Source organism: Loxodonta africana, chromosome 4, assembly GCF_030014295.1.
Source record: "Loxodonta africana isolate mLoxAfr1 chromosome 4, mLoxAfr1.hap2, whole genome shotgun sequence".
Lineage (NCBI taxonomy): Eukaryota > Metazoa > Chordata > Mammalia > Proboscidea > Elephantidae > Loxodonta > Loxodonta africana.
The window spans coordinates 6519091-6529535 of record NC_087345.1 but is presented as its reverse complement, the minus strand read 5'-3'; the positions used below and the strand labels follow the sequence as shown (position 1 = coordinate 6529535).

General features: G+C 54.4%; 1 long non-coding RNA gene across 1 annotated transcript; it reads left to right on the top strand.

Annotated features, from left to right (window-relative positions):
• Window positions 1-4275: 4275 nt before the first annotated feature.
• Window positions 4276-10217, top strand: LOC104846987 (uncharacterized). The gene is made up of 3 exons (XR_010321663.1): window positions 4276-4637; window positions 5125-5246; window positions 8371-10217. It is a non-coding gene; the product is annotated as an uncharacterized LOC104846987 (long non-coding RNA).
• The last annotated feature ends 228 nt before the right edge of the window (window positions 10218-10445 follow it).

Here is a 10445-nt window from a genome sequence, read left to right as displayed (position 1 = left end):
CATTACTCAGGGACAAAAAGACACGGAGGAAATTTAAACGCATGTAGCTCAGTGAAAGGAGCCCGTCTGAGAAAGCTATGTTCTGTATTCCAATTACATGACATTCTGGAAAAGGCAAAACTACAGAGACAGTGAGGGCACCAGTGGTTGCCGGGGGTCGGGAGGCGGGGGAGGGATGGACAGGTGGAGCCCAGGGCATCTTCAGGGCAGGAAACTATTCTGTATGATAACGTATGTAATTACATTACTGTGTGTACTGGCAGACACGTGACAGTACATATTTGTCAGACCCCAAAGGCTGTACAACACTGGAGTGAACTAATATAAAGGATGTTGTTGTCAAGAAGCCCTGGTGGCACGGTGGTTAAGTGCTTGGCCGCTAACCGGAAGGTCAGCAGTTTGAGCCCACCAGCCGCTCCACAGGAAAAAGATGTGGCAGTTGGCTTCCACAAACATCACAGCCTCGGAAAGTTCTACTCTGTCCTGTAGGGTCGCTATGAGTCAGAATAGATTCTACAACAATGGGTTTGGTTTGTTGTTGTTGACGGGTGCCATGGAGTCGATTTCAACTTGTAGCGACTCAGTGTGAGAAAGTACAACTGCCCTGTAGGATTTTCTAGGCTGTAGTCTTTTTTTTTTTAGTCTTTACAGGAGCAGATTGCCAGGTCTTTCTCCCGCTGAGTTGCTGGCGGGTTTGAACTTTCATCCTTTAGGTTAGCAGCTGAGCGCTTAGCTGTTGTATCACCAGGGCTCCTTATACGATAGGACTTCAGTTAATAACAACTAGCCATCTGGCTGGTGCGATCAGCTAGAGCTCCGGTACTAACCGCTCTGTAACGGAGGCGTTGCCATGACTCGGAATGGACTGGACAACAGTGGGTTTGTTTTTTTCATTGTTCATCAATAGCAGCAAATGGGCCACACCAACACAGGATGTTACTAGTGGGCAAACTGCGGGGGGCGGGGGTCTGTGGGAACTCTATACTTTCTGCACCTAAACTGCTCCAAAATTTTTTTCTGAAACCTAAAACTGCTCTAAAAAAAATAAAGTCTACTTAAAAAAAAAAAAAAGCAGGAGGAGTGTGCTCTAGGAGATGGCAGCTGTCCCTGTGGTCCCTCTGCCACCAGATCTCTGACGGAGAGGTGGACCTGCAGCCTGCCTCGTGATGGCTGGCCCCTTAAGACCCCCACAGAAACCCTGGTTTGAGAAGGCCACTGCCCAAGAGCCTGCTCGGTGGGGACAGGGCTGCGTGTTTTAAGTCCAGAGAGCCAAGGCCCCCATGGGGTGCGGCGCCAGCTCCAACAGCTGAATAAACACCACGGTCCAGTCCCAGACCCCCTGCAGCCTGGCTGCTCCTCGAGGCTAGAAGCCATGCAAGGCCACGGTGGGGACGCATCCCTTGGTGGGATGGCCGCAGCCCCCTCCTGCCCAGCTCTTTGGACAGGAGGGAGACGGGCAGCTCAGACTCTGCATTCTAGGCCCAGCTTGGTCACCCTTGCCCCCAGGACCTCTGGACATCACTTCCCTTCCCCACTGCCACCGCCCCCCCCCCCCAGGCCTGCAGAGCCCAGTGGAAGGGACTAACCACAGCCCACAAGTGTCATAAGGACAAAACACAAGCGAGGTGGAATTTAAGAAAACCATGCTGGTGGCAGCTGATGGGCGGATGGAGGGGAGAAAGGAGGCAAGGAAGCCACATGGAGGCCAAGCAGGGTGGGGGCGATGGAGCGGGTTGCTCCATGTGGACAGAGCTGGGGTTCCGAGGGGCTGGGGGGTATCACTGCCCTCACCGTCTTCGCTCCTCTGCTGCTGGGGGGAGTACGCTCCTGAGAGGCCGGCCATCAGCCTCCAAGATGCACTTTGATTTAACCCACAAATGGTGACCCCTCAGCACTGCTGACAGCACCCAGTTTGTGCATGCAGGCTCCTGCACGCACACGTCCTCAAGGAGTGCTTCCTCCCTCTCTAGGCTCAGTTTGCACACTGTCAGTTGGGAGTGAGAGTTCCCAGCCACTGAGGCTCTGAGCGGACCCCTGAGCCCTGGACCCAGTGAGGCACTGGCAGGACCTGCCTGCTGGGAACCTCAGAGAAAACCCAGGACCAGGCCCAGGTTCCAGAGGCCACCCTGTGACGTAACAGCCAAGTCAGCCAGCAAAATCATCCAGGCCTCTGGAGCCCATGATACGGAGATGGAGCAGTGTGGCTGTACCCTCAGTGTGTCAGGCTGGGGTGGCCCCACCTGCAAGGAGACAGCGCCTCAGGACGGCCCTGGAAGGCGGCACGAAAGTGTCTTCATGCTCCTCTTTCCAGAGAAGAAATGGCCTGTTGTCAGCGGATGCCCCAGCCCTGTGGGTGCCCTTGGGTCTGTGGGTGTCCCCGGTCCTGTGGGTGCCCCTGGCCCTGTGGGTGCCTCTCATCCTGTGGGTGCCCCTGGCCCTGTGGGTGCCTGTGGTCCTGTGGGTGCCCCCTACCCTGTGAATACCTTCTACCCTGTGGGTGCCCTTGGCCCTGTGGGTGCCCCGGGCCCTGTGGGTACCCCTGGCCCTGTGGGTGCCCCTGGCCCTGTGGGTACCCCTGGCCCTGAGGATGCCCCTGGCCCTGTGGGTGCCTCTCGTCCTGTGGGTGCCAGGGGCTCTGCATAGGACTGCCATGCGTCACTGGAGCCACCAGGGGGCAGCAGAGGGGAGCAGTCCCGCCGCTGGCAGGGAGGCCCTCTCCGGAAGGAGGCCGGCTTTGTGCAGGGAGAGGCGGAGGGAGGGAGGGAGGGGCGCGGAGCTTTGGGGTCACTCGGGGCCAGCGGTGGAGTCTGGCTGGGATCCTGGCTCTGCCGCTAACTCCGCGACCTTGAGCCAGCCCGGCTCATCTGGCGCGGGCGCAGTGGGCGAGGCGGAGGAGTCTCCTCTGACGCTGAACTCCGACCAGGCTGGGAGGGCTGCGGCCTCAGCTGCTTCCTGATGGGCTCTGGAACGCTCCCGGAGCTCAGGTCCCTTCCCACCCACTTCTGGGCTGCAGATGGGGAAGTCGAGGCCCAGCCAGGGGAGGACTCTGCCCAAGTTGCACACCACATTCAAGCAGAGACGTCCCCTGACCTCGCGCTCCCCTTGGCTCCACTGCCCAGACCCGCAGCCCCAGGAAGCGCCCAGACCCCCCAAGGGCCGGAATCCCAGGCCTGCCCTTCCTGCTCCGCCCACCCTCCAGGGCGGTGACCCATTCCAGCTCCACGGCCCTTGGCGGGGACCCACACGGGGTCACTTCTGGCCAGCGGCCTTGCGGTGCCCACTGAGTCCTTTCTAGAGTCAGGCGCCAGGATTCAGGTTGCTGCAGCCACTCCTGCCCTCCTGGGGTGTCCTTTTCTCCACCTGGGGGACTTGGTTCCTACAGCCTGCCCAGCGCAGAGCCTGGCAGTTATGGGGTCAACGTGGGCAGGCCCTGTGGGGTCAACACGGCCCTCCCCAGCCCTGTCTCTCAACAGCTGCTTGGGGCAAGTCCTACCCTCATGGAAGCCGGGCAGGGAGATATCCCGCACTCAAGGAAGGGGACCGCTGCCTCCCCATGGGGCAGAGCAGCCCAAGATGGATGTGGGGTGGACGGCGGCCTCAACCACCTCAGCAGGGCTCCGGCCTGGCCGAGTGGCCTCCTCCCACGCCAACTTGGCATTCCCTCCTGGTCCCAGCCCGGGAAGGCGGGTGGCCTCAGAGCTTCTTGCTCTGTGGCCGGAAAATTCATGTTTCAGGAAAAGGCTGCTTGGCCACTCAGAGCAGGCACCTATGTCATTCCCAGCCCTCCTTCTGGCAGGCACCCGAGGCCTCCAAGGTGCAGGGGAAGAGCTGGGAACTCCTGCTCCATGGCTGCCCGCTGCAGGATGCTGGGCACAGCGTGACCCTCCCTGGGCCTCGGATCCCCCTCTGTGCCTGGGGGGTGGTGCGGTGGCAGGGTGGGGTGGAGGCTCTGAGGGTCAATGTGAGGCTGCAGGCCAGGGCGGGGACCAGGCGGTAAGACCCCAGATCCCCCTCATGGCACTGGCAGCCTCCTTTGACAGAGTTAGGCCAAACTGGACAAGGAGGCTGCCGACAGCCATGTTCCCCCGAGCAGGAACCTGGCCAGCAGCGTCCCCGCGGCCTCCTCCCGAGCTGCATGACCTCATCGGGAAGCCATTCCGGAAAAGAGCTGCCTAGCAGGAGTGGGAGTGGCGTGGAGCTTTCCAGGGCCCTCCCGGCAGCCTCAGTGCCAGACGAGGCCAGCGTCTCGCCTCCGGGTGTCTGCCCGCCGAGCAGCCGCTGGGAGGACAGCTGGCTTTTGTCAGCCTTTCAGGAGTCGGGCTGTGTTGGACCAAGCAGGCTGCCTGGCACTGCCCGTGGCAGCGGCTACCAGGCAGGCAGAAGCTGATTTCCAGAGCCGGAACCAAGTGGCCGGCACAAGGGGGGCCAGGTTCTCACAGTTAAGACCAGCAAGCTCACGCAGGAAGCCAATTTTTGCCCCTCTGGGCCTCAGTTTCCCCTCAGTCCACCTCCCCTCTGACCCCCTCCTGGGCCTGAGAGGAGCACTGGACCTAAGCGAGCCCGTGGCCATGCCCCCTGCCGCCTGCCGGTGGAACCAGATGTCCAGCAGCGCGGCCAGCTTGGAACATGCGGTCAGGGTGAGAGGGTCGGGAAGCTGGGGGGCTGCTGGAGTGCTGGAGAGAGGGGGAGCTTCCCCTCCGCCTGAGGTGGGTCCTGTGGGGTGAGGGCATGGGGGAGACAAGGGGAGCCCCCAACCCTGGTTCCAGCTCTCTGGCACCCTCCCCTCCTCCCCAGCTTGGAGTCCAGGAAAACCTCTCCGAGCCTCAGTTTTCTCATCTGTAAGGTGGAGGTAACTGTCCCCACCCAGAGAGTGGCTGATGGGACACAAGGAACCACATGGAAAAATAGGAGTACAGGCAGACAGGCTCTTGCCAGGGGCCCCTCGCTGGGCCCGTCTAAGCAGTCCCACTACAGAGGGCAGAGGGTCCTCCTAAAACCAAGTCTGCTCAGGGCCTCACTGAAACTCCCTCTTGCCCCGGGGTAAGTGAAACTCTGTCCTCCTGCCCCACCCAACTGCAATGTGTCCAAGCTCACCATGCCTCTTCCCCAACTCTATCTGCCTAGAGAACTCCTACGCATCCTACAGAACTCCAGGTGAGATGCCCCCTCTCTGAAAATGGCTCACAGGCTTGCTCTGAGAACCAAAGAAGAACATACATGTGTGAACACACAGGCATGGCACCAAGGTGAGGGGTCACACCTCCTGGCTGTCCTTGTTATTGACTGGAGGTCGTAACCAAGGGCGCATGGATGGCCAGGAAGTGCTGCTGGGGGTAGGAGTTAGCAGGAACGTTTTCTGGTGTGGGATTTAAGCCCAGTCTTAGCAGATGGGAGAATTTTGAGAGAGGAGAGGAGGAAATTTGAGCCTAGGAGTAGGCGGTAGTGTGGCAGTTTCAAATACAGCTGCAAATCTCTTGGTGCTCCTACCATCAAGGATCCCCCTGGTGGTACAAATAGTTAATGTGCTTGGCTGCTAGCCAAAAGGTTGGAGGTTCAAGTCCACCAAGAGGCACTTCAGAAGAAAGGCATGGCCTTCTACTTCCAAAAAATCAGCCGTTGAAAACCCTGGAGCATAGTTTTACTCAGACACGCATTGGGTTGCCATGAGAAGTCGACTGACTCAGCGGCAACTGGTTTTGGCCCCTGCGATGGTTAAGTTTGTGCATTGATTGGCTGGGCCATGATTCTCCGTGGTTTGGCAGTTAGGTAATGGTGTAGTTGTCCTCCATGATGTGACCAGCCAGTCAGTTACAAGGGGAGTTTCCTCAGGGGTGTGGCCTGCATCCAATATATCTGTGGATGTTTTAGCAAAACTTGCTTGCTTGCTCTAGATCCTGCATTTGGCTCTTCATCATCTGACCTCTGGTTCTTGAGACCTGAGCCAGTGGCCTGCCATATTGCCTGCCAATCTCAGATTTGTTAGCCTCCGCAGCCTGTGAGCCAGCAGTCTGCCCTATGACCTGCCGATCTTGGGTTCGTCACCCCTTGCAGTTATGAGAGCCAGGAAAAGCCTCCAGTCTGTTGCCTGACTCACGGACTTGGGACATGCCAGCCTCTGCAATCATGTGAGCCATTTCCTTCAGATATATATATGCTTCACTGGTTTTGCGTCTCTAGAGAACTCAACCTAAGACAGCCTCCCATGGAGAGGTGGGGGTCTGTCCTCTCCTTTTAAATCTGTCCATGCTTAAGATGACTTCAACAACAGAGTGTGACAGGCATGCTGCTGTGGACCTTCTAAGACTGAATGGTAGAAGGCCGTGCATCTCCATCCTGGAATAAGAAGTTCAACTCACCTGAGACCCCATGCCGTAAGGAAGGCCAAGGCACACGAAGAGGCTGCAGGGAGGTGCTTCGGCTGACAGTTCCAGCCTTGGAGCCAGGCACCAGATGTGGGAGTGAAGAAGACCTCTTGGAAGGGATTCACCTGCTCCAGCTGGGGAGCATTCATTGAGTGAATAAATAATGCCCGGCTTCCCTGCAGCCACATTGAAGGAGGCGAGTCACCCCCACACCTGGAAGGGAGCCTTCCCTTTTAGAACCTCCATGGACCTTTGCAGCTTGGATGATAGTGGGCCCAGAAACCCAGGGAGTTATCCATGTTCTGTGTAGCATGTCTGTACCCCTCTGTGCCTCAGTTTCCCCATATATGTAATAGGGAAAAAAATCAGTTGCTGTCAAGTTGATTCCTACTCGTGGTGACCCCATGTGTGTCAGAGTAGAACTGTGCTCCACGGGGTTTTCAATGGCTGACTTTCAGGCCTTTCTTCTAAGCACTGAACTCATAATCTCTGTGGTCCTTCTCAGATCCTAATCCATTTACTGGGGCAGTTATCCACTCGTACATGTGTCTATACCCATATCCCCTTGTCCATGCAACTCTGAGTCCCAGGAAGACAGTGACCGTGACTGACCTCACCATCATGTGTTCAGTGCCTGGTACTGGGCCTAGCACAAAGGACCATGACTTAGTTATCTAGTGCTGCTATAACAGAAATACCACAAGTGGATGGCTTTAACAAAGAGAAATTTGTTTCCTCACAGTCTAGTAGGCTAGAAGTCCAAGATCAGGGCATCAGCTCCAGGAGAAGTCTTTCTGTTGGTTCTGGAGGACAGTCCTTGTCATCAATCTTCCCCTGTACCAAGAGCTTCTCCATGCAGGAACCTCGGGTCCAAAGGATGCGCTCTGCTCCTGGTGCTGGTTTCTTGGTGATATGAGGTCCCCAACTCGCTGCTTACTTCCCTTTCCTTTTATCTCTTGTAAGATAAAAGGTTGGTGCAGACCACACCCCAGGGAAATACCCTTCATATTGAATCAAGGATGTGACCTTAGTAAGGGTGTTACAATCCCACCCTAATCCTCTTTAACATAATATTACAATTATAAAATAGAGTACAACCACATAATACTGGGAACCATGGCCCAACAAAATTGATACACACATTTTGGGGGGGGACATAATTGAATTCATGACAGACCAGCACCACTGGTGCTTACTAAATGAACTCTTCATTTCCTCATTCACTCAGTTAGTTTCACACACACACAAGGATTCCCTTATAGTAGCCCCCAATATCTTCCCTTGCAGGCTTCACATGATGGGAGCTCACCACCACCCCGGACAGGCTATTTCATATTGGGACAGCTCTGATCATGTTATGGATTGAATTTTGTCCCTCCAAAATGTGTGTCAACTTGGCTAGGCCATGATTCTCAGTATTGTGTGGTTATTCACCATTTTGTGACCTGATGTGATTTTCTTATGTGTTGTAAATCCAACCTCTATGATGTTAATGAGGCAGGATTAGAGGCAGTTATGTTAATGAGGCAGGACTCAATCTACAAGATTAAGTTGTATTTTCAGTCAATCTCTTTTGAGATATAAAAGAGAGAAATGACCAGGGAGAAGAGTGACCGCCTTTCACCAAAAAGAAGAGCCAGGAGTGGAGCACATCCTTTGGACCTGAGGTCCCTGCACTGAGAAACTTCTAGACCCAGGGAAAGATTGATAACAAGGACCTTCTCCCAGAGCAGGCAGAAAGAAAGCCTTCCTGAGGAGCTGGCACCCTGAATTCAGACTTCTAGCCTCCTAAACTGTGAGAGAATAAAACTGTTTGCTAAAGCCATCTACTTGTAGTATTTCTGTTATAGCAGTACTAGGTGACTAAGACAGAATTTGGCACTGGGAGTGGGGTGCTGCTGTAACAGATACCTACAATGTGGAAGCAGTTTTGGGGTTGAGTAATGAGTATAAGCTGGAAGAGTTTTAAAGTGCCTAATAGTAAAAATTTTTTTTTTTTTTTTAATAGTAAAAGCCTAGATTGCCTTGAAGAGACTGTTGGTGCAATTATGGACATCAAAGACAATTCTGGTAAAGGCTCAGAAGGAAGTGAGGAGAGCTGTAACACTGGAGATGGCGCAAATAGCAAGAAGCAGCAGTAGAACCAGGAGACTGACACTAGATGGTAGGGAGCTGACCCATGGAGCAAGAGAGCTGAGTGCCTTCGGGCAAGAGGCTTCCTGGAGAAGTGGGGTGCCTCTGGGCACTTACTGGTAGAGCTAAAGAGTTTTGTAACAATTGCCCCAGCAGGCAGGCCCAAGAGGCCTGAGGGGCTGAGGGTCCGAAGGGCTGAGAGCCCAAGGAACCAGGAAGCAGAAGCTGAAGGGACTAGGAGCACAGGAAGCAGAGCTGCCTAAGTCTCAAAGGGTGGAACCACAGCCTGCTGGGTCTCTAAGGGTGGGGCCAGGCCTCCTTGGTTTCAAAGAGTCAGAGATCTCTAACAATTCTATTCCAGAGTGTGGAGCTGCCTTTCACAAGTGCCAGCGGAATGGGGCCAGATCCTCTGCCCGAAGCTGAGGAGGTGGGGCTGCCATGTCCAAGGGGCAGAAGAGTGGGGCCAGCCAGAGCCAAGGCAGTAGGGTTGCCACTCAGACAGACTAGAAGAATGGGGCTGCCCAAATTCGAGGTCTCAGTGGGCCTGGAAGGTGGAGCTGAAGCCCAAGGCCAAGGGGCCTCCACCCAGAATCTGGAGAGTGTGGCCAACACCCAGAGTCTGGAGGGCAGGGCCACTGCCTAAATGGTTTCAGAGAACAGAGGATTATTTGCAAGCCTTGAGAGCTAATGTAGTGTGTCCTGCTGACTTGCCTGGTGCCTGTTACCCCTTCTTTCCCTTCAGTTTCTCCCATTTGTAACTGAAAGGTCTGGCATGTGTCTGTTCCATCATTGTGCTTTGGAAGCCAAGAACTTGTATTCTAGAGTTCACAGATGAAGAAGAATTTTGCAGAAGATGAGATTTTGGTCTTGGAGTTGATTTAAGATTTTTGGGATAATACAATGGGGTGAATGTGTTTTACATGTGGGAAAGGCATAAATTTGGTGGGGGCCAAAAGGTGGAATGTTACAGATTGAATTATGTCCCCTCCCAGAATGTGCGTCAACTTGGCTAGGCCATTTTTCTCAGTATTGTGTGGTTGTCCACCATTTTGTGATCTGATGTGATCATCCTGTGTGTTGTAAATCCTTAGCTCTATGATGTTAAAGAGGCAGGATTAGAGGCAGTTATGTTAATGAGTCAGGACTCAATCTACAAGATCAAGTCACATCTTGAGTCAATCTCTTTTGAGATATAAAAGAGAGAAGCAACCTTCTACCACCAAGAAAGAAGAGCCAGGAGGGGAGTGTGTCCTTTGGACCTGGGGTCCCTATGATGAGAAACTTCTAAACCCAGAGGAATATTGATGACAAGGATCTTCTCCCAGAGTCGACAGAAAGAGAAAGCCTTCCCTTGGAGCTGGCACCCTGAATTCAAACTTCTAGCCTCCTAAACTGTGAGAGAATAAATTTCTGTTTGTTGAGACCACCCACTTGTGGTATTTCTGTTATAGCAGCACTAGATAACCAGGACAGATCAGAAAGCATTTCCCAGAGCTGGCCTCCTCCCTAAAGAGCTTTGGTGGCAAAGTGGTTAATTGCTTGACTACTAACCAAAAGGTCAGTGATTTGAACCCACCAGCCGCTCCGTGGGAGAAATATGTGGCAGTCTGCTTCCATAAAGATTACAGTCATGGTAACTCTATGGGGCAGTTCTACCCTGTCTTATAGGGTCCTTATGGGTCAGAATCAACTCAATGGCAATGAATTTGGTTTTGGTTTGGGGCCTCCTCCCTGGGCCCCACAGAGAAGTGGTTGGAGAAGAAGAGGGACATGGTAGAAGAAGGAGCCCCTCTGCCCATAGTTTGCAGACCCTGCGTCTGGAGACTGACAGGTGCGGGGAGCTGGCGAGGGGACCCTAGAGCACCACAACCCCTTGGCTTTCTCTGAACTTAACCCAGCTGAACCCGGGATGGGTGGGGGCCAGGGCCACCAAGTCCTGCTCTGCCCAGG